Raw genomic sequence first — 23,417 nt, 5'->3', positions numbered from 1 at the left:
CGTTACCCAAAGAAAACATACAGCATACAAAACGGGATGCCAAAGATGTCTCACATGCACCACATGTAAGCACATGGACACAGGCTCACAGTTCATCCATCCTATCAGCAAGAAGCCATTCAAAATTCGCCATCATGTAACGTGTTTGTCACAATTTGTGATATATGTTATTTCATGTCCCTGTGGCTTACTATACGTGGGCCAAACCATTCGTACCTTTCGAGAACGAATGGCTCTACACAGATCAGCCATCAAGGCAGCTTTGGAGGGCAAACCAAATGATCAACCGGTAGCACGACACTTCAAGCAAGCACAACATCAATTACACCATTTGAGACACATGATTGTGGATCACATTCCAGCAAGTGCAAGAGGAGGAGATCGAGCTAAAATCCTAGCCCAAAGGGAAATCGAATGGATATATCGATTATCCACATTGACCCCACATGGTCTCAACGAACATGTTGCTTGGAGTGTCTTTTGGCAATGAATTGGCCCTGTTCGGGCAAAATACAGCCATTCAATGTGATTAACATCTGACTACCATACATGGCACTCTTGGGAAATCCCTTATATTACTATTATTCTATAGAACACAATCAGTAATACCTGGGCAGCACGGTGATCTAACATCTTCATGTCACATAGTACCCCAGTCACGCAGTTTCCTGTCTCTTTTTAATACATCACACACAAACAGGAAGATTTTCATAGCATTTCCATTCATTTATATAATAATATATCACAAGGTTCCATTGACATATAGACACTTTGGAATTGGTGCAACAAATACACAACGTATCAGCATCATTATGATTATTTCATCCAAGAATTTGGTCAACATACAATATTTGTTAAATAATGAACTATATACATCAGCACCCACATAGGTGCTAACCCTGGCTTCATGAACTGGAACAGCTCTTATCGGCTTTTTAACCTTTTAATAGTCCTCACATTCCTTCACAGTTTACACCATTAGCATCAATACATGCACATAAGTCTAATATAACAGCTATTTTTTCACACATCGGTGCCACATTCTTTTAGGTCTGACAGAAGCAGTGAGCTAACTGCGGCAACAGGGACGCCCGCGGGTTCCCTAGCAACCAGCAACGTCACGTCCTGGCTGAGTGAAGGGAACGCCTACCAGAAGCCCCGCTGAACGCCAGTGCCCGCAGCACCGTCAGCCGGTTTCTCTCACTACAGGGTTTAAAAGGTAAGACAAACACATCATTCTGTTTTTTGTTTGCAGCAATAGCACACAGCCTTGAAAAAAGCGCCCTGCGTGGCGCTGAAACGTTGGCGTAATGTGCCATCTTTCTTATTGATTTTTCAAATACACTTGAATTTATTTCACCAAGACCCAGGAGTGCCGCCTGTTCTTGTAATTGAGGGATTGGATTGATACTTCACCACCTCTAACAGGAACACCTTGCTTGCTACACATTGTTTTTGTGGAAGGCACCAGGGCAGATGTGGATCCTATTGAGTGCCTACTAAATCAATTTCATATATATATATATATATATATATATATATATATATATATCACACGTGTGTAGGCGGCACCCGGTAAAAACACTCTCACACACGCAGGTAAGTAATCAACGTTTCGAAGCTTTTAATACCGCTTCTTCGTCAGGTATCCTGACAAAGAAGTGGTATTAAAAGCTTTGAAACATTGATTACTTACCTGCGCTTATGAGAGTGTTTTTACCTGGTGCCGCCTACACAAGTGTGATATACTTTTGATCCCCGCTGTGGTTTCCTATGGATTGGCACCGGGACAGGTATTCAAGCACTGGGAGTGCTGCTTCAATTTGCACAGTATATATATATATATATATATATATATATATACACATATAAAATGTATGTGCCACGGAAGCCATTTCATAATGGAAAAAGTGGGGTTGTAGAATATTGAATCTCTCTAGTCTCCATTTCTAAATGGAATTGGGTTTTAGAGATAACTTTCGCAAATGAAGGAGGGAAGGGAGATTTCCAGTGCTGAGCAATAGTGGCTCTAGCAGATATTAGAATGTGTCCAAGTACATAACGGCCAGATTTGGGAATTCTGTTGTGATACCGTGTAAAAGGACCAGAGAATGATTCATAGTTAAAACAATGCCTAAAACATCATATATAAGAGAAAACACTTCTACCCAAAAAGGATGTAAAGCGAGACAGTCCCACAAGACATGAAAAACAGTACCATGAAAGTTACAGAGGTGCCAGCACAATTTGGAAGCTGCAGGCCTTATTCTGTGTAGCTTAGAAGGAGCTATATATAATCTATGTAGTAGATCAACATGCATTTACTATTAAATAAGGAGAAAGAGGAAAGTTGGATACATTACCAATGTTTAAGGGTGAAAGTACGCTGAAGGTCAGCCTTCCAGTTAAGGTTAGCAGATTTGACCGTCAAGTCTGGGGGTTACAATAAACCATACCAAAAGGATATGGCACCATGGGAGGAGGATCTAGACAGTCTGCCCAGGATATGATCTGGGAGGAGGTGGGGTGGGGGTCTGAAACCAGTATTCATGCTGAAACCAGTAGAACCAGGCTGAGGTACCTAATTAAAATTTGCCACTAAGGTCTGTAAATGATAGTAAGGAGGACGCAGAGAAAAAACCCACTAAGTACTTAATACCCAATGAACCCAATAGGAAATGCGGAGGTGTGGCAAAGAGCTGTCCAACACCTGAATAGAGATAGTACTAGTAGGGTGGGTAAGGTCAAAATGGGTTGGGTGTCTAAGATCCCAGACTCTCAGGGTATCGAGAATAGCTAAAGGAGACAATGGATATTGTGGGCAAAGCTGTTGGGGTAACCAAAGGAGGTCAGGGAGGGGGAAATCATGTAGTAGGGCATGTTCCAAATCTACCCAGGGCTTAGAATGTGGGGAAGAAACCAATCACTCAGTTGAGAGAGCAAAGTGGCCTCATTGTACCTAGTCAAATCAGGAAGGGTGAGACCTGAGATTTGGAGTGAATCACACGGAAATAAGCCAGTCTGGGGGCTTATGTTGACACATGTAAGAAGTCATTAAATGTGGCATCTGGCACAATAGTTTACAGGGAATAGCATAAGGGATACCTCAAAATAAGTACATCAACTTTGGCAGCAGCATCATTTTAAATGCCGCTAGTAGGCCCAACCAAGAGACCTCGTAACTCATCCAAGCAGTGGCTAAGGACTTCAGTTGAGTCAGTAAGTGGACATAGTTAAAAGTATGGACATGCTGGGTGTGAGAAGGAATGGAGAGATTCCCAAATAGAACAAGGAAGAATCCTTCCAGGTGAATTATTTCTTGTTCTTAAGCTCATCATCTAATACATCATTTATTGTTGCCTAGTTAGCCTTTCAGTTGCCTGCACTGAATGCAGTATGTAAATAATACACTGCCAATTGTCTTGCTTTATAGAAAAAGTCCAGTGAGCTTATAAAATCATTCTTTATAGAACAGGATTACCTAACGTGACAGGAGTATAATGAGACACACAGAGAGTTATGTGACAGGTGAGCTGTGCAGCCTAGTCACTGTGTCACTCACTGCACAGAAATACACGCCACAGTCACTCAGATCAACATGGTCTTTCCTCAGATGGAAGGATGATTTGTCTGTATCATGCTTAGCTGAAAATCCTTTATAGTCTTTCTGTGTCAGGTAATGTATCAGCAGTGCAGGAGCTTCACCAGGATACTGAACATACCAAGCAGGGTAGGGTGTGCCAGAAACTTTATATGTACAGTTCAATAATACAGAATCTCCTGTGAGTACAGTCAGAGATGATGCTGTTTGGTTTATTGTTATTGTCTGACCACTTATTCCACCTGTAAGTAAAGTATAAACATTAACAATTAATCCATCCATCAATTAATAAATGTATGTATATTGTTTTTACTTATCCATCATCCACATTGTTATACCGTATAAGCAGCACTCTTGCTTCAATTTGTTTACCTATTAGAAGAGACCAGGAGAGAATACATGTAACAGAATGCATGATGTGTTCATGGGCCGTTCTACAAACAGTTTGATACTGTATGTTGCTAGAAGTGCTTATAAATGTATACTTGTGGTCTGTCGTGTGTCATGTGATCTGTCCCACTTCCTGCAATACAAATGTTCTACACCGAATGACCCACATTTTATACCGCACTGTTTCAATGTGCTTCTGAAGAAACTATTTGTTTCACATTGATATTATAAATGTTACAGCAGAAGAGGATGTTTTAATTAAGACTACTAATTTACCCTCTACAGGAATGGTTCCTTAATGTCCTTGTAACACAGGAGCCCCTTATGTAACAGAGAAGACTCCCTTTTCAAGCAACAGTATCTACAGTACTTGGTCATTGTAATGAAATTAAAACTAAAATAATCTGAAAATTAAACTAATAGGTCAATTTGTGCATACACACTTAGCAATATAGTAAACTATATCGCCCAGTTTCCCTCTCCTGAGGGATATTGTTTACTATATGGGCCAGTGTGTATGCAGCTGACGACGGCCAATGCACGTCCCCGCGGGTTGTTAACGACCCTTGGTGTCAGCCATAGATGCAGGTAAATTTGGACTCATTGTCCAAAGCTGCATGTACAGCCCAGCTGTGGTATGATGTTACTGTGCGATATCGCTAGCGATATCTCACAGTGTGCCCGCCAACAGGTGGCTGGGAGGGGAAACACTAGACGATGTCGCTCACGGAGCACATTGCCTAATGTGTACCCACCTAATGAATAGTATCTGATCAATTATTTGCATAGAGCGTTTTCTAAGCCTAAACTACCTAGCTGAAAATGTAGATCTATCCTAAATGTATTCATATCCCGGTCTCTATCACACAGTGGTCAGGCTTATCAGAACTCCCGGGCTCAGGAACTTGGTGCAGCCACCTGCTTTACTAATCTATTTTTAATTATTGTAGTTAATTTAAATTTGGGCTGTGACCGAGCCAGCAGTGCTGTTCTAAATGTATTTACATTGCATGGCTTAGGAGAAGAAATGACTGGAAATTACATTATGGTTGCACTTGACTGGAGTTCAACAGAACATATCTGAAGTTCACTGCTTCTCCCTTAGCAAATATCAGGAGAATACCCCCAACTCCTAAGAAGCGACATGTGCAGCATCCCTCCAGAGTATTTGAGACTAAGGGGGTAATTCAGACCTGATCGCAGCAGCAAATTTGTTAGCAGTTGGGCAAAACCATGTGCACTGCAGGGGAGGCAGATATAACATTTTTAGAGAGAGTTAGATTTGGGTGGGTTATATTGTTTCTGTGCAGAGTAAATACTGGCTGCTTTATTTTTACACTGCAATTAGATATCAGTTTGAATACACCCCTCCCAAATCTAACTCTCTCTGCACATGTTATATCTCCCCCCCCCCCCTCCCCTCCCCCTGCAGTGCACATGGTTTTGCCCAACTGCTAACAAATTTACTGCTACGATCAGGTCTGAATTACCCCCTGGGAGTATAGAACAGTGCAAACAAAATCTACCTTAAAATAGCACTACCCTGATCAAAGGACATACAATCTTGACACATCTATTATATATTCATTGACATAATCTGGACACCTCTGGAATGTTTTTAGCACATTTCATGCGAGTACTGCTGTATAATAATGTAGAGCTATGGGAATGGGTACAACTAGTCTTACTTGGATGCCTTTAATATACAGGTATAATCTGTGCATGTTTATACAGATAGCAGGTAAAGCAAAATAGGCTTTTATTCTAGCAAAATGTACACCTGGTGCAATAGCTTCTTACACAGGAGTAGAAACAGCAACTCAGGAATGTAGCAATATCCTGTAGCTTCACAGCAGAGCAGCAATGTGGTAAGTCAGGGTCTGCAACAAGGTGCACACCCTCCTGTATCTCCACTTGACTGACAACACATGAGTTGGTTATATACAGTAGCTGTTCTCAATTGAAAAAAATTGTGTGGTTCTTTCCTGAGCAGAAGGTTAACACTTTCTTCATATGTGCAATATTTCCATCCTGTTACAATTTTGTATATAGTATGGGCACAGTGTGAATGCTGAATTCATTTGTAGTACTGAAGTATCATATGGTATACATGCACTATATACTGTACATCCTGGACCCTTACACCATAGTCAATGCTTTACTGTTATTGTATATGATGCAAAGATAAAGTGCCAACTTACACATATACCATTTTATTAGGTATACTTTTTTAGTACTAATACTCCTATTTACAATCAAAACAGCCTGAATTCTGCGCAACAAAGTGTTTGATAAATTCCTTAGCAATCTGCCCCATGTTGATATGGTACACGTTCATCATGTCCCAATGTCGACAGACAGATTGTCAGCAGTCTATTTTCCCGATTTTAGGGCTATGGTTAGGCTTTGGTTATGGTTATTTTTAGGCAGCAGTTAGTGTTAGTTGATAAGTCAAGAAAAAATGCCATTGTTGACATGCCGACTGCCGCATTCAATCAATATTTGTGCAACTATGCATCATACATAAAAGGTGTATTATTCATACTTTAAGCAAAACAGCATTGAGTGTGTGTGTGTGGGCCTGTGTGTCTGAGTGTGTGTGTGTGTGTGTGTGTGTGTGTGGGCCTGTGTGTGTGTGTGTGTGTGTGTGTGTGTGGGGGGACGACGACTGCTTTTTCCCTTTGGGTTGTACATTGCAGCGAAGCTCTTGCCAATTTATTTCTGCACTAAATTCAGTTGATATAATTATTTCTAAATACTTTATCCCAAAAGTTTATACTTTCGGTATACAGTAAACTTTTGGAATACTGTAAAATTTCTGGATACAATTTAATTTCGGGATACAGTAAACTTTCAGGATACAGCAAACAGGGCCGATTCAGCATGGAATGCTGCTCCGACAGTGTTCGCATGCTGAATCAATTTGAAGAGTGCGCACATGCAGATTGACAGGCAGAGGAGTTCACGGAACTGGAGGGGGCGTCGCATCGACATTTCGGCATGGGGTGTGTGGTCTAGACAACACAGGCGTGTCCAGACCGTTCGCGGGGCAGGCTGCGGCAGATGCGTGACATCACACGCAGCTGCTGCAAGCCAACAGATGGAGGGTAGCCATCTGCCTTCGCAGCTTGGCTGCGTAGGCAGAGGCATCCCTAAACATGCGAAAGCATTGACGTCGTGCAATGCTTTTGCATGCTTGCAGGGGGAGGGGCTGGGGGCAGGACCCGGCATGCAGGGCGGACTTGCTCTGTGCTGGGCGTCCTCCCCGCAAGTCAGAGTAAAGAGTTGTAGATGTGCTACAACTCATGCTGAATCAATGCCACTGTCAGTATACAGTAAACTTTTGGTAAACAGTTACATTTCTGGATACAATAATTACTCACATTATACTTTTTTATTACTGTTTTAATGAGAATACTAAAAGATATTTTTTTCTTAAAGCTTAACTATGCCAAAAGGATGCGTGAACATAACGGGCAAATGCCCTTGCCATTTTTTTTCTGCCCTTAATTCAGTTGATATTGTGAATTCTTTCTAAATACTGTATCCCGAAAGTTTAATGTTTCACGAAAGTTTACACTTTCAGTATACAGTAAACTTTCGGGATACAATAATAGTTCAGGATATAGATACATTTTGGGATACAGTAAACTTTTCGGAAACAGTAAACTTTCGAAATACAGTAAAATTATGGATACAGTAAAAGTTCGTTGGTCAAAAAAAAATTTCAAAAAAATTGCCATTAAATTTCACACATTGTTTCGAGAATGTTATTTCCTACTAACAAATAGTTTCCTTTATAAAACAAATGCCACAGATGATGCAACAAAATAAAAAAGTAGTAAATATTTCTAAGAAATTCAAAGCTTTCTTACCAAAAATCCGCTCTCTAATTCCGAACATGTCAAACTTACACATAGTTGAAAGTACCAAAGTTAAGTTTAGCATCAAAAAGAAAAAGTTTGCACATCTATATAAATGAATGCATTGTAGGACACAAAAAAAAAAAAAAAAAAAAATATATATATATATATATATATATATATATATTTATTTTGCACGATTTCCAACAACGGGGTTGACTAGTTGTTTCTTATTTTGCCAAGCTGTAGATGCATAACTTGATTGATAAGGACCTCCCCAGATGCCAGGACTTAGCAGTTAATTTGTGAATGAGGCTTGAAAATGGGTGTCGTTATTTATTATAAATACATTTTTAATTTGGTATTTTGTTTTTAATTTAATTTCTCTTTGCTGAAATACGTGGCTCAGCTGTCAGGGTTGTGGTAATAGACCTCAGTGCAGTGTGTGGCAGCCAAATCCAGCCAATAAAACAGAAAGCTAAAGCAAAGAAAACTAAACAAGTCACTGTTTCTTGGACATGAGACTCTAAAGTGACTTATTATTTCATTTTGTGCATGTGAGAATGCTTTGTTATAGTACCTCACAGATAAGGAACTAAATAGGTTACATTAGAATAATCATTTCTAAATGTAGAAGTCCTTTCTCCATTAGCCTAGTAACACTTCTGTGATGCTGGTGCCATCATGTGTTACAAAGGGATAGTGGCAATTTCAATATGTTTTATTGTGATGTCCTGTATTCAATTCATAACTCAAACCAAGGATGTCAATCAGCTGTATTTTTTTTTATTTATTTAGAGTGTAACTCCCTTCATCACCTTCAATATTAATTAGATGTAGAAAGAATATTCAAAATATTATTTTGTCAGATTACTGTATGTTCCCTTTCAGGTTCACCTTCATTTTAATCTGTTTTAGGAGATTTCTTAAATTGAAAAAGTCTAATTATTTAGAAAAAAATATGTAAATATGTAGAAAGATTAATGGCGGTATTCTATTAGATGCAGTGTGTTACAGAAGCTAAAGGTTTCCGCCAGGGCTATTCAATTAGCCCCCTAAAGTGGCACTTATTGGGGTTTATGCTTCACGTGTCTGAGGCACGCAAGGCAGAATCCCCGATAAGGTGCCCCTTGAAACCCGTTATCGGACACGAACACATGGGTCCGTGATGTTATCACAGATTCCATGTGTTATCGGCCGATAACGGGTGATTTACTCATGATGGCTAATGTTCTTTGGGTCCACATCCTCTCCGATTAAACTAGTAGTTGGCTCGGTCCTACTGTAGGTCCTTTACGCTGATCTATGTATTCCAGTTCTATTGGAAAACTAAAAAGCTCATCTGGAATTTAGGATCACCTCAATCTCAATCTTCCAAAAAGTGAGCTTTTAATCTTTTCACCAGTTAACCAATGGTGCCTACCTGATATCCATAGACAATACAAAAGAAGCTCTACCCAATTAGGGCATGATTCTAAGGCACTCGCAACTCTGATAATATTCCGTACATTGGTGGTTATTCAAAGTTGGTTGTAGATTTAGCTATTTTAGCAAAATCTGTGACCACTAAAATTACATGCTGTGGACAGCCGAGCAATGGCAAGGCTGCCTAGGATGTGTGGCGCAGCCCCGTCATGCGATTGCAATTCAATTGCTATCGCATTGCAAAAACCTCAAATAGATGTTGACCATTCGGTCATGGCCTAAAAATGGCCATGACATGCCTGTGTTTCCTGGTGCACCCTCTCCCCTCCCCAATGCTGAGTCGCCGATCCCGGACGCATGCTGCCTGTTACTCATGATGCAAATGCCTCATTCTGGGATGTGATCACATCATGATTGTTCATGCACACGCACTGCAGCCGCTGCGTGTGTGCAGACAGCTGAAAAGTGGACGTTTGTGCGATTGCGATCAACTTTGAATAAGGCCCATTGGCTAAAATTTTTATTTTTAGCGCAAAGGTCCACCTGTACTTTGGGTTGCATAATCTCTGTGACTTTACTGCCCCAGCCTGCACATGCTAGAGCAGCTGTCATCACTATTATTGCCACTTACACATACTCCATGATACGCACTGCACCTACCTCGACATATGCACAACTTAGAATCTTGTAACTCTACACTTTCACTACATGAGATGGTACTCTTACAGTATTGCTAACTTCAAAGACAAGAGATGGCTGAGATGCATTCGACAGAATCACATGGAGATACAGTATGCAGAGATGCATATGTTCACAGCAGCACATTTGCAGTCTGGCCTCATTAAGTCTTGCATGTGACTCAGAATTAAGCCCTGAATTGTCTTCCTAGGTATAATCTTTGACTGAGAATTGTCCTCCACATGCAGTCTGTGTTCAAATCTCATTACAAACAAATAAGATACATTTCAATATACACATATCTTACATAAGAAGTAATGCACTCATTAACTCCCATATTGATTCTTGGAATTCCTTATTTGGTGGTCCTCCCTAACTAGAGCATCCCTCTAAGAATTTCTACAATGCAAAAAGACTTTCTTCTAGCCTCCAAACTGTGAAGCATTCCCTGAAAATGTTCTTCTTTAGACAAGCTTGAAGAATTCCAAAGTCATCTACTTGACACACCCTCTGACTTCTGACTGGATCACATAATGACACTAAGCAATTTTTCCCGTTGTTATATGACTTTACCAATATCCAATAAGTGACACTTAATCTCTTGTATAAAACTTCTATTTTCCTATAGACTGTGAACAGGGCCCTCTTATCAACTTGTATGGCCATTAATATCCAGTTCTGTATTGCTAAGCTTCTACCAGTTGCAAAGTGCAGCACAGTACACTGGTGTCATACCAATACATCTAATGTTAGTAATAATGTACAGCACTACATAATCTTTTGACATTTATTTATTTATTACCAGTTATTTATATAATGCACACATATTCCGCAGCACTTTACAGAAAATATTTTGCCCATTCACATCAGTCCCTGAACAGTGGAGCTTACCATCTTTATTCCCAATCACATGCACATGCACACACATTCACACTAGGGTTAATTGTGTTGGTAGCCAAACAACCTACCAGTATATGGGAGGAAACCCACGCAAGCAAGGAGAGAATATACAAACTCCACACAGTTAGGGCCATGATGGGAATCGAACCCATGACCTCAGTGCAGTGAGGCAGTGATGTTAACCATTACATCGTCCATGCTGACACTTTATCAATAAAGGATAATGAATCTATAAAGCATATAAAGTTATTTTTTGAATAACCTTGTTTATAGATTTATATTGGCTTCCTATATTTCCAAAATGGAAAACTGTGACATCTGTCATTCTGAAATTGTATGGGTCAGTACAGGCTTAATTTACTTTCTGCTGGATGCAAAATACAGTGAAATAGTTATAAGAACATATTATATTACTTTATTTCTGTTTACCTACTAGCATCAGAAGCTTGAAATGTGGTTTGGTTCTCCAGAAATCCAAATCCACCCAAATTTTGTGGATCTGAAAAAAAACAAAACCCTGTCTGGATCTCCCAAGGAGATCCATTCTGAACTGTGTCCCAGTTAGGATCTTCCCATGGTTCAGAATTCTGAATTTGAAATCCAAATTTCGGGTTTTGGATTGCAAAAACTACATGATTTTAGGTGTTTTATTGATTTTTTTTATCAATGATTATTGATTCCCCCCCCCCCCCTCATTTTTAAAAGACCCAAAAACCGAATCTAAACCAAAACACTTGAGGGTGGCTTTGCCAAAACTAAAACACGATGATGAAATAGAACCAAACCCAAAACCAAAACATGGGAGTCAACACACCTCTCTATTTCAAGTAGAAACTGCATTAGAAAAACCAAGAATATGACATTAGAAACTATGTAATCTGAATTGGCAATGCCATCCAAGTTACTGCTAATGACTGCTGTGAAATTATTACTTGTGTTCCTGCTCATGAAACTTTATTCTAACATTTTCATTATTAATTTCTACAACGTTTCAGCATTGCAAAATGGCTTCCATAACAGGAATTGTAAAAATAATTACTGATCAACCTTTATGCTGCTTGAAAAGCTGGGTGGATAAACAGGCCAGATATGAGTTGGGTCAGTACACAGATTACCAGACCTCTCAAAGCCCAGATATGAGCTGTGTAGGTACGCAGGTTATCATATTAACCACTGAGGCAAAGGGATGGACACAGCGAAGCCAGAGGTTAAAATTGCTTAGTCAAGCATACTGGAGCAAGGTTCAGGTCAGAATTTGGAAATGGACCTTAATCACATGGCACTTGGTCTATCGGTTTGGACATGTCTCTTAATTGTGCACATGTGCAGTTTGTTACAGTAATGCTTGGAACTGTTTCTCAGTTTGTAGCCCTGGGCAATACTGTCAAAGAACTGAGAGCCATACCTTTGGCAAAACATCCAAATAATTAACTTTTTGTTCTTTAACAGCGTGCCCCAGCAGAACCTACACATACTTTGTGTTTCACCGCAATTGGGAAAGAAAACTTGTGTCTCCCAATTTATTTTAGGGTATATTCTTCACTCATAGTGTTTTCAGTGCGATAGGGAACTAGGTTGCATATACTCCATCAAATATCAGATTTTCACAGTGTTTGTTTATTGTTTTAATACTCAATACTTATTTCCAAATTAAGACAGTGTGACACTATGGAGATCCATCAATGGTTCTAAAGGCATATTGATATCTCTGGCAATTACTGGCATTTGGTAGGATTGTACAAGACCCTGATCAATATGGTTTCTCATTGAACCGGAATCAATCAGTGCCACTGTTGAACAATTTTTTAGGTGCTGAGACTCTGAATTCTGTTTTAGAAACCAATATTAAAGAGGACAATTTTCCCTCTTCTTTAAACTAACTCACCCTTGATATTGATGTTTAGACCCTTATATTCTTCTACACGTCTTGTAGGCTCAAGCTTAATGTAATTCTGTTATCTCAAGAGAAGTATTGATTACGTGTTGAAGGGATAAATGACTTTGAGCCAAATCAACTAATGAATCCAGGAATTTTCATTTTTTTTTATGGCAAACCCTTAGATGGGGATGTGAGCGTACTGTCATCCTGGGAAGCATTAAGACAATTTGATGGTGCTACACTATGTATATTGTTTCATTGTGGAGTATTGGAAACATTTTCTGTTTGGAAGAAAAGTTATATGTGATAGATTATTTTTTTATCCATTATGGAAACTGTGGTGATAAGTATGCTTTCAGTCACTGATGTTTAAGATCTCCTATCAATATTGTGAGAGGTTGTCTTTCTTCAGTTTTTTATACAACTTTTGTAAATTCATCTATTTTTTACTTACTTTGAGTATAATGGGGGTAATTCCAAGTTGATCGCAGCATCAAATTTGTTAGCAGTTGGGCAAAACCATTTGCACTGCAGGTGTGGCAGATATAACATTTGCAGAGAGAGTTAGATTTGGGTGTGGTGTGTTCAAACTGAAATCTAAATTGCAGTGTAAAAATAAAGCAGCCAGTATTTATCCTGCACAGAAACAAAATAACCCACCCAAATCTAACTCTCTCTGCAAATGTTATATCTGCCCCCCCCCCCTGCAGTGCACATGGTTTTACCCAACTGCTAACAAATTTGATGCTGCGATCAACTTGGAATTACCCCCAATATACTGTATAAGTTGGAATTCAAGTATCAATTTTAACAAATATACTAAGAAAAGGGACTTGGGACTTCTTTTTAAATCAGAGAAAGTGCTTGTGCTGTTTTGTTTTCACCATGCACAATAAGGGGGTGGTCTTCAGTATGCCGGCTGTCGGGATCCCGGCGCACAGTATACCGTAAGGAAATACATTCAAATGTCTTATATTTTCTCATAATGTTGTTTGTTTTTAACTGATCTTGTTACTGTATCTTGTATTTTACATGGTACACCACCGATAATCCGGCACCCTTGGCTCTAGCACTGTACTAGATGATCCATTTTGCTGGATTATCTGTGGTACATACAGCAGCATCCCGACAGCTAAGCCTCCAACCACTCACCACCTAATCCTAAACCTCCCACAGCATGACTCCCTTCCACAGCCTAACTGAGCTCAACCACAGCCTAACTGAGCCCTCCCTTATCCCCCCTGCAGCACCCAAACTTCCAACAGCCTGATTCCCCCCCCCCAAGCTTAACTCTACGCTGATGCCTGAGCCCTCCCACCAACCAACTAAGCCTTCCCGCAGCCATACGCCACCTTGCAGCACCCAAACCTCCCGCAGCCTGACTCCCACCCCCCAAGCCTAACTCTACCCTACAGCCTAACCGAGCCCTCCCGCAGACTTACTGAGCCCTTCTGCAGCCTAACTCTCCCCCTGCAGCCTAACTCCCCCCCGGACCATCTGGTGAGAGATAATTGGTGTCGTACCTGTACTATAAATGAATCTTGTGTCTTCAAATTCATTACACTGAGAGGAGTATTTAATGTTAATGGTCATTTTGTGATAATTATGATTGCAAATCTTCATTAAAAGTAATTTCTGCAGCATCTAAAGTGTTAATTGTTGTTGTTTTTTTTAAATTGTTGACAACCACCAAGTTCTTTTCACTAACAGTATGTTTTACAGTGCACGAACAAGAAGAGGGCCCACAACAGGAGCAGATACCTTAAACAGGAAGAGCCTGTGTAGGAATGATCCATGAAGGAACTGAAGGTGAGGAAACCAGCCTATCCCCTATTATGGAGCTGTACTACTTTATGCCTGGAGAGGAAGAGTCTGCAGATTTGGAAGTGCCCCTCTTTTAGAAGAGAAGGCAGGGCAATACGCATTCAGCCAGTGAAAAGTTTAATGGTGGGGTGAATCATGCAATACATTCCATCATTTATCGCACGCATACAGTAGCAGCATTTAATAATGCCATATGCATGAATAATTGCAAATATAAACGCAAAGGACAGCGCTTCCAATAAGAGCTGCCCTTTGCGTTGTGAGGATGCCCAAGTTTATGACCCGGGAGCCCTAACTGCGCATGCACGTCTGTGTGTTTCAGATCTCTCCCAGGGGAATTCTGCAGTGAAAAGCCCATAAGTTTCTATAGGTAATGCCTTCTAGAGATGGAATGCCTATCAGGTTTGAGTCTCACCTGTCAGGCACTCTCTCACCTCTTCCGCTCCATCGACAGCGTCCTCTTGCTTAGGGTTGCTGTCCATCTCTCCCCTCTGGCTGCGGTGATCGTCATCCCACGTGGAGCTGGTGATGGGCGCCGCCATCTTAGTTCTTGTCACATGCTTGAGGGAGCACTAATGGAACCAGGCAGGAAGCAGCATCAGCAGTGAACATCTAAGTCTGAGATCCAGTGGTATAAAGTTCCTTCAGAGGCACTTCCTGTTGTCATTGCTTTGTTGTCCATAAACTGCTGAGACCTCTACCGAGTATCTCTATAGCTAACGTTCAGCTGTTTGACTTCAGTGCAGTTTTCACCTCAGCCCTCACTGACATCCCCAGAGCTTCTGCATAACTGCTACTGCAATATCCCAGTGCTCCTGCATAACTGCTACTGCAATATCCCAGTGCTCCTGCATAACTGGTACTGCAATATCCCAGTAAACCTGCATGTATGGCACGGTGATATACCAATAAATCCTGCATAGCTGGTACTGCAAACATCCCAGTGCTCCCGCATATCTGTTACTGCAACAACCCAGCATCAAAGTCTAAGTGACTGGTACTGCTCCGCATCTCAGCAAACCTGTATAGCTGGTTCTGCTCCGCATACCAGCATCAAAGTCTTTATTAGCTGGTATTACTCCACACCCCGACAAACCTGTGTAGCTGGTTCTGCTCTGCATCCTAGCATTCCTGTTATAGCTATTACTGTACATTCGACCACTCCTGTTGTAGCTGGTACTACTCTGCCTTCAAGCACTCCAATCACGGACCTGATTCAACCACTTCCATTCCTTATCCTGTATGAAGAAGCCCTATATCAGGCTGCCTAGGTTCCTGCCCAGCCTTCCACGCCCCACTCCCATGGCAACACCTATCCGAACCCATGAACTAACCCAAGCCTGACAATGAGCTTGATACATGGGGAATGAGGCAAACCTCCAAAAAATTAGGTTTTTAGATATTTGACTGACTTTTTCCCTTAGTACTATACATCCCATGATACATCATATTGTAGCTAATAAATATATATTTGTTGTGTAGGTATCAACCTGTTTGCTTGAAATGGCGCAATGTTGGCCAAGCAAAATGAGCATCTATGAAAAAGTATTTGAAGTGATACTGTATCAATACTTCTAACCTTATAGCAAAATTTAAGCTACAGTAGGAGATGCATTTTGCCTAAATACTTTGCTTTAAACCACAAATTGATCATTTTACATATTTTAGAACTTTAGCATGCTACAAGAAACATTAGGCCAAAGGAACAATGGGGGTCATTCCGAGTTGATCGTAGCTGTGCTAAATTTAGCACAGCTACGATCGTAAACTCAGACATGCGGGGGGACGCCCAGCACAGGGCTAGCCCGCCCCGCATGTCAGTGTCGCCCCATCCCGCACAAATACAAAAGCATCGCAAAGAGGCGATGCCTTTGTATTTGAGGAGTAACTCCCGGCCAGCACAGCTCCTGTGGCTGGCTGGGATTTGCTCGTCGCTCCCGCTGGCCTCAGCGGCTGCGTGAGACGTCACGCAGCTGCCGGAGCCTGCCCCCCCAACGGACCGGCCACGCCTGCGTTGGCCGGACGCTACCCCTAAATGGCAGCTTAACACCGCCGTTCAGCCCCCTCCCGCCTAGCGACCGCCTCTGTCTCAGCGGCGAACGCTAGGTAATGAAAGCTGCCATGCGCCGGCGCAATGCGGCACTGGTGCATGCGAAAAACTGCAGCGAGCAATCGGGTCGGAATGACCTCCTTGGGCGTAATTCAGAGTTGATCACTGCAGCAAATTTGTTAGCAGTTGGGCAAAACCATGCGCGCTGCAGGGGGGGGGGGGTTCAGATATAACATGTGCAGAGAGAGTTAGATTCGGGTGGAATGTGTTCAAACTGAAATCTAAATTGTAGTGTAAAAATAAAGCAGCCAGTATTTACTCTGCACAGAAACAAAATAACCCACCCAAATCTAACTCTATCTGCAAATGTTATATCTGCCACACCTGCAGTGCACATGGATTTGCCCAACTGCTAACAAATTTGCTGCTGCGATCAACTCTGAATTACCCCAATGATCATTACTAGACAAAATATTGTGAGAAAAATGGAAGCTTCAGCAAATTATTCCTGTGTGATATACAGTATACAGTAAAAACTAAATTTAATTAGTGCCTTTGAGTGTAAACTAGAGATGTGTGGCGGGCACTTTTCATGTTTTGTGTTTTGATTCAGCCTCAAGTGTTGGATCTGGATTGGATTTGCCAAAACCACCCTTTCGTATTTTGTTTTTGTTTTTGGATCTGGATGATTTTTGAAAAAAACATAAAAACAGCTAATTTGGGGGTAATTTTGACCCTACGGTATTATTAACCTCAATAACATTAATTTCCACTCATTTCCATTCTATTCTGAAGCTGAACACCTCACACCTCTCAATATTGTTTTAGGCCAAAAGGTTGCACCGAGGTGGCTGTATGACTAAGCTAAGCGACAAAAGTGTGTGACACAAACACCTGTCACATCTAGAAGTGGCACTGCAATGGCAGGCAGGATGGCACTTAAAAAAACTAGGCCCCAAACAGCACATCATGCAAAGAAAAAAAATAGATACAATGAGGTAGCTGTATGACTAAGCTAGGTGACACAAGTGTGCGGCACAAACAACATGAGATGTGCTGGAATTTGCCCAGATGTAATATACGCACAATATTGGTGGCACAGGAGAGCGTACCCCTAAACCACACACACACACGGCAAAGTCTGTAAAATTAATTTGGATAATAACTCTTTTTTTTGGAGCTTTTATTATAATATGCAGCACAGGCTAGCGTACCCTACACCACACATGGCAAACCCTGTAAAAATTATTTGGATAATAATATAAGTAATGTATATAAGCCTTTTATTTGGAGTAAATTATATACAGCACAGGACACGATACCACCACTGGACTTATGGCAGCACAAGACACCACCACTGGCCTGATGCAGCACAAGACAGCACCACTTCACTGGATTTATATGGCAGTACCACTGGATTTATATGGCAGGATCACTGGAATTTTACGACAGGATCACTGGATTTATACGCCAGTACCACTGGAATTATGTGGCAGGATCACTTGAATTATACGCCAATACCACTGGAATTATACGGCAGGATCACTGGACTTATACGCCAGTACCACTGGAATTATACGGCAGGATCGCTGGAATTATACGCCAGTACCACTGGAATTATACGGCAGGATCACTAGAATTATACGCCAGTACCACTGAAATTATACGGCAGGATCACTGGACTTATACGCCAGTACCACTGGAATTATATGGCAGGATCACTGGAATTATACGCCAGTACCACTGAAATTATACGGCAGGATCACTGGATTTATACGCCAGTACCACTGGAATTATACGGCAGGATCACTAGAATTATACGGCCGTACCACTGGATTTATATGGCAGTATCACTGGAAATACACGGCAGTATCACTGGACTGGATTTATATGCCAGTACCACTGGAATTATACGTCAGTATCACTGGAATTATACGGCAGTACCACTGGATTTATCCGGCAGTAACACTGGACATATAAGGCAGTATCACTGGACTGGACTTATACGCCAGTACCACTGAAATCATACGGCAGGATCTCTGGAATTATACGTCAGGATCACTGGATTTATACGGCAGTACCACTGGAATTATATGGCAGAATCACTGGAATTATACGGCAGGATCACTGGATTTATACGGCAGGATCACTGGAATTATACGGCAGGATCACTGGAATTATACGCCAGTACCACTGGAATTATATGGCAGGATCACTGGAATTATACGCCAGTACCACTGAAATTATACGGCAGGATCACTGGACTTATACGCCAGTACCACTGGAATTATACGGCAGAATCACTAGAATTATACGGCCGTACCACTGGACTTATACAGCAGTATCACTGGAAATACATGGCAGTATCACTGGACTGGATTTATATGCCAGTACCACTGGAATTATACGTCAGGATCACTGGAATTATACGGCAGTACCACTGGATTTATCTGGCAGTAACACTGGACATATAAGGCAGTATCACTGGACTGGACTTATACGCCAGTACCACTGAAATCATACAGCAGGATCTCTGGAATTATACGTCAGGATCACTGGATTTATACAGCAGTACCACTGGAATTATATGGCAGAATCACTGGAATTATACGGCAGGATCCCTGGATTTATACGGCAGGATCACTGGAATTATACGGCAGGATCACTGGATTTATATGGCAGTACCGCTGGATTTATATGGCAGGATCACTGGATTTATACGCCAGTACCACTGGAATTATGTGGCAGGATCACTTGAATTATACGCCAATACCACTGGAATTACAGGGCAGGATCACTGGACTTGTACGCTAGTACCACTGGAATTATACGGCAGGCACGCTGGAATTATACGCCAGTACCATTGAAATTATACGGCAGGATCACTGGACTTATACACCAGTACCACTGGGATTATACAGCAGGATCACTAGAATTATACAGCAGTACCACTGGATTTATATGGCAGTATCACTGGAAATACACGGCAGTATCACTGGACTGGATTTATATGCCAGTACCACTGGAATTATACGTCAGGATCACTGGAATTATACGGCAGTACCACTGGATTTATCCGGCAGTAACACTGGACATATACGGCAGTATCACTGGACTGGACTTATACGCCAGTACCACTGGAATCATACGGCAGGATCACTGGAATTATACGGCAGGATCACTGGATTTATCTGGCAGTACCACTGGAATTATATGGCAGAATCACTGGAATTATACGGCAGGATCACTGGATTTATACGGTAGGATCACTGGATTTATACGGCAGGATCACTGGATTTATATGGCAGTACTGCTGGACATATACGGCAGTATCAATGGACATAAACGGCAGTATCATTGCCCATATACGGCAGTACCACTGGACATATACAGCAGCACAGGGACACCACCACTGGACTGATGCAGCACAACACAGCACCACTGGACTGGACTTATACAGCAGCACTGGACATATGGCAGCAGAGGACACCACCACTGTGACTGTACTGATGCAGCACAAGACACCACCACTGGACTGATGCAGCACAACTGGACTGGACTTATACAGCAGCACTGGACACAACTGTGGACTGATGCAGCACAAGACACTAACACTGAACTGATGCAGGACACTGAGGACGGAGATACGTCCTCTCTCTACACTCTCCAATGCTGGAGTGAAAATGTCGGCGACACGTAGCGACTTATGTAATCCAAACCCTGCGATGATGTTTTGCCTCATTCTGGTTTCTTAGTCAGGTGAGAAAACCCGAGCCTGTTTCGGATCCGGGCTCGGGTGGTGACGTTCGGGCGGGTTTGGTTCTCAGAGAACCAAACCCGCTCATCTCTAGTGTAAACATACAAATTAAATATGCATATTGTAAAATCCTATATTTCATAGGGACGCGGTCAGGATCCCGGTGTTCGAAATCTCAGGATCCCGGTGTTCGGAATCCCAGCAGTCTGAACACTAACGCTGCAATCCCAACACTGCTCAGAATGCCAATGCAGGTTTCCCGAATGCTGGGATCCTGAATGAGGCACTACTGGGACTCTAGAGAGGTAAGCCATGGGGGGAGGGTTAGGGTTAGGCCACAGGGGTGGGCAGGTTAAACTGGGGGAAGGGGATTAGGATTAGGCAACACTGGGGAGAGTTAGGCTAAGGCTGAGGGGGGTTAGGGTTAGGCTGTAGGAAAGGTGGGTTAGGGGTTAGCTTACTTTCTTAACTAATGTCGGGATTTAAAACTCCGGGATGCCTTTGTCGGTATATTGACAGCCGGCATCTAAAGTGCCGAGATATCCCATGTAATCCATTGCATATATAGTAATGAAAACATATTGTGAGAAATACAAGAAATACTGAAAAAAAAAATGCAAACCAACAATAATGAATGAATCCTGTACTGAGGGGGTCATTCCGACCTGATTGCACGCTAGGATTTTTTGCTGTGCTGCGATCAGGTCACAACTGCACATGCGTATGCTCCGCAATGCGCAGGCGTGTCGTAAGGCTACAAAGCGGATCATTGCTGAGCAATGGATTTAACGAAGAATTCATTCGAACAGCCGATCGCAAGGAGATTGACAGGAAGAGGGCGTTTGTGGGTGGCAAATTACCATTTTCTGGGAGTGTTTGGAAAAACACAGGTGTGTCCAAGCGTTTGCAGACGGGAGTCTGACGTCAATTCCGGTCTCGGACAGGCTGAAGTGATCACAGCGCTGAGTAAGTTCTGAGCTACTCAGAAACTGCACAAAACTTTTTTGTACCGCTCGGCTGCACATGGTTCACACACTTGCAAATCAAAAATACACTCCCCTATAGGCGACGACTATCTGTTCGCAGCGCTGAAAAAAATAGCTAGCTAACTCGGAATGACCCCCTTAGGTCATGTTTCAATGCCAATAAAGCATATTTTATTTTGCTAAGATTTAAAATGTCCCTTTTATTCATTCTTCTGAGATGCTGCATATGAGGAAGAACAATTGTCTTTAGAGGAAGACGTTTAACATTCCTTATTCATTCATATGTTTAATGTATGTTTTTTTCATTAAAGTTTATATTGTTTAGCACGAGTCATATGCACAGTTGATGAAACTCTACTGTTATTTATTTATTAAAGATTTATTAAAGATGAATGGTTCAGTTTTACTGAAAATCGAACATAGCCAAACTTAAGAGTTCCGAGTCAAACAGAGGGGGTGATTCAGAGGCGATCGCTGCAACGGCAGCGATCGTACTCTGAAGGCTTCTGAATACAATGGTCACATGTAAATAAGTGTGTACCAGGTGTGGATTTACATATGTGGGTAATAAAATTGCTGTCTGAAGAGATATTCACCCAGCGGGTGCAGGCTTACAAAAAATCCAACTGTGACAGTCATAAAGGAATGATCAGGGTGTCATATCCACACCTGGTACACATGTGACCATTGTATTCTAGGTACAGTTAGATTTTGTGTGCAGAATATAGTCCATAAGTTTCAGTGATCTGTCTGATTCGTAAAGAATAACTAATACACTGTCCAGATTGACATAGACAAGTACAGTTCACCTGGTACACACTTATTTACATGTGACCAATGCATTTTAGGTACAGTTAGATTTTGATGCAGAATACAGTTTATAAGTGTCAGTGATCTGTCTGATTCGTAATTAATAACCAATATATTGTCTTGATTGATATAGAAAAGTACAGCTCACCTACTAAGGGGTACCATTGTTATCCTTAGGCCACTTGTCTTTAGATTCATCTGTAACTTATTCCTAGACCATAATCAGCAGTGTAATGATTGCACTCAATTTTACCTAAAAGCTTGGTTTAACTTGTGCCTAAACAATGAATGGGGTTCACTACGGCTGGCCGGCGGTCGGGCTCCCGGCGATCAGCATCCCGGCGCCGGGAGCCCGACCACCGGCTTACCGACAGCGTGGCGAGCGCAAATGAGCCCCTTGCGGGCTCGCTGCGCTCGCCACGCTACGGGCACGGTGGCGCGCTAAGCGCGCCACACTATTTTATTCTCCCTCTATGGGGGTCGTGGACCCCCACGAGGGAAAATAAGTGTCGGTATGCCGGCTGTCGGGCTCCCGGCGCCGGTATACTGAGCGCCGGGAGCCCGACCGCCGGCATACAGAAGACCACCCCAATGAATGATCTCTGGCTACAATAATATCGGGTGTCTCCATATAGGAGAATGTATGTCTGACTCTTATATGGTTTACAAATCTGCTTGACGCTTGAGACTAATTTGGAGTTTCTTACTCCCACTAGATTTACCAAATAATTAGCAAAATTGTAAAAATATATAATTCTTTCTATAACCTTCTTTCGGCTTACTATCTTTCTGTGGACTCTCATCCACGATCCAGGGCGCACAACGCCACAGTAGTGGTGTTTGTTGCGCCGTGCCTAACGTGGAAAGCAGATCCACATATTATACTTTCTCTTTCTTTAATATCTATATTTTCTACTATTCGTATATAGGTGCACTCTTATTGGTATATAGTTCCTCTACTATCATACCACGCTGCCAATGCCCGATCTCGTCCAATCTTGGAAGCCAAACAGCGTTGGGCTGGTTTAGTACCTGGAGAGGAGACTTCCTGGGAATACCTGGTGTTGTAGAGTAGGAACTATTCCCTTTATTTAAAGGGTGAACACCAACAGCAGTATCACCACTAATCTTTTTCCTTCTCCCTTTCTCTACACATGAATTCAGCGTCAGGCCTTGACAATATTATTATTATTATTATTATTATCCTTTATTTATATGGCGCCACAAGGGTTCCGCAGCGCCCGATTACAGAGT

At 41.8% G+C, this 23,417-nt stretch overlaps 1 protein-coding gene and 1 pseudogene across 1 annotated transcript in view; one reads left to right on the top strand and one right to left on the bottom strand.

The window, feature by feature from the left end:
• The window catches only part of LOC134891357 (T cell receptor alpha chain MC.7.G5-like), a 545,029-nt gene that overhangs the window by 321,945 nt on the left and 199,667 nt on the right, over window positions 1-23,417 (bottom strand). The window lies entirely within an intron of this gene.
• LOC134938238 (5S ribosomal RNA) lies at window positions 23,118-23,236 on the top strand (annotated as a pseudogene).

The sequence above is a fragment of the Pseudophryne corroboree genome, chromosome 1, assembly GCF_028390025.1.
Source record: "Pseudophryne corroboree isolate aPseCor3 chromosome 1, aPseCor3.hap2, whole genome shotgun sequence".
NCBI lineage: Eukaryota > Metazoa > Chordata > Amphibia > Anura > Myobatrachidae > Pseudophryne > Pseudophryne corroboree.
The sequence above is the reverse complement of the archived record's forward strand: the minus strand, read 5'-3'. Positions and strand labels throughout refer to the sequence as shown.